Genomic DNA, 1,983 nt, shown 5'->3' with positions numbered 1-1,983 from the left:
ATATGACAGAGTACTAGGGCCACACTGAAGAAAAGAGATAAAGTCAAAAATGTATGAGGCTGGTTCTTTCTGCAGAAAAGCTACATATTGTTTTACAGTTTGATACTTATGACATGTGATACTTAATATTCTGGCACATCAGCATGTCTTTGTTTATGAAACCATACTGAAAGTACAATTCACGAAATGCCCCACATCTGTCATTTTAACAACTGTTCCTCCTTAAAACAAACTGGTTACAATATTATGACTTGTGTTTTTTCCCCTCTGTGGCCGCTAATATTCTATCATTTTATATATAGCCTTATAGTCTATGGGAAGTGTAAATTATCTAATGATAGCAACATCATCTAAAAATCATTTTTTATCCAAAATCATTGAAATTAATGATCACAAACGTTTAAATAAATACAGTGGGTCGTAGTTATATGTGATAACAATGTTATAGTGAGCAGTGAAATAACTATTGGTTCCCATTTGTGGTGGACTGCTGACTGACATTAGGGATGAGATTAAATAGATCTGGAATTTAGCCTGGTCTGGAGCAGGCTAGCTCCACAGAATAAATCTCCATGGTAATTATACCGATAACATATCCTCCTGCCCCCTATTCCATCTTTAGTGCAACCGGATTACGGATCAATTGAGCCAGGATCACCAAGATATCCTGGCTTAATCCCTTATCCTAGTTGTGGCAACAGCGCCCTGGTCGCCACAAATATCATTATTTATTTAGTCTTCATGGTAGAGGTATGAGTACAGATATTGTTGGCTTGTTGGCATGCAGAAAATAAAGTTGAAAAAATACATTGATTTATCACAATAACGACGTACCGGTATGCTGTAATAATACTGTGTACGTTATGTTGTCTTTAATACTGCAACAAAACATTATCCAAACCATTGACATCAATTCATTAATAATCTCACATTGCATTTTCAGATTTTCCATTAAGCAGTTGTCAATCTGCCATCAAATACATACAACGACACACAGAATCAGTCTCTGCTGAACAACAAAGTTGATGGACATATTGTAGTGGTGGGAGTATTTTCAGACTGTCATGGCATAAATCACCAGGTGCATTGTGCCACCGTGACCGAGTATACTAGAAGAAACGTCTTTCTGCCCGGACAACGCGACGCCTTCCTCCCCGGGACAACGACGCCTTCCTCCCGACACGCGAGCCTCCCCGGGACAAACGCGACGCCTTCTCCCCGGGACAACGCGACGCCTTCCTCCCCGGACCAACGCGACGCTTCCTCCCCGGGACAACGCGACGCCTTCCTCCTCGGGCGACAACGCGACCGCCTTCTCCTCCCGCGACAACGCGACGCCTTCCTCCCCGGGACAACGCGACGCTTCCTCCCCGGGACAACGCGACGCCTTCCTCCCCGGGACCAACGCGACGCCTTCCTCCCCGGACAACGCGAGCGCCTTCCTCCCCGGGACAACGCGACCCTTCCTCCCCGGACAACGCGACGCCCTTCCCCCTCCGGACAGACGCGGGACGCCTTCCTCCCCAGGGCACAACGCGACGCCTTCCTCCCCGGGACAACGCGACGCCTTCCTCCCCGGACAACGCCGAGCCTTCCTCCCCGGGACAAAACGCGACGCCCTTCCTCCCCGGGACAACGCGACGCCTTCCTCCCCGGGACAACGCGACGCCTTCCTCCCCGGCGACAACGCGACGCCTTCCCTCCCCGGGACAACCGACGCCTTCCTCCCCGGGACAACGCGACGCCTTCCTCCCCGGGACAAACGCGACGCCTTCCTCCCCGGACAACGCGACGCCTTCCTCCGGACAAACGCGACCCTTCCTCCCCGGGACAACGCGACGCCTTTCCCCCCGGGACCAACGCGCGACCTTCCTCCCCGGGACAACGCGACGCTTCCTCCCCGCGGGACAACGCGACGCCTTCCTCCCGGGAAAACGGCGACGTCCTTCCTCCCCGGGATCAACAGCGACGCTTCCTCCTCGG

At 51.3% G+C, this 1,983-nt stretch overlaps 1 long non-coding RNA gene across 1 annotated transcript; it reads right to left on the bottom strand.

The window, feature by feature from the left end:
- Nucleotides 1-858: 858 nt before the first annotated feature.
- On the bottom strand, nt 859-1,455 carry LOC139024871 (uncharacterized). The gene is made up of 2 exons (XR_011476246.1): nt 1,362-1,455; nt 859-1,146 (listed from the first exon to the last, which is right to left on the bottom strand). It is a non-coding gene; the product is annotated as an uncharacterized lncRNA (long non-coding RNA).
- Between the last annotated feature and the right edge of the window lie 528 nt (nt 1,456-1,983).

This window comes from Salvelinus sp. IW2-2015, unplaced genomic scaffold (genome assembly GCF_002910315.2).
Source record: "Salvelinus sp. IW2-2015 unplaced genomic scaffold, ASM291031v2 Un_scaffold1962, whole genome shotgun sequence".
NCBI classification, from domain to species: Eukaryota; Metazoa; Chordata; class Actinopteri; order Salmoniformes; family Salmonidae; genus Salvelinus; species Salvelinus sp. IW2-2015.
This window is presented reverse-complemented; position numbering and strand designations above follow the sequence as displayed.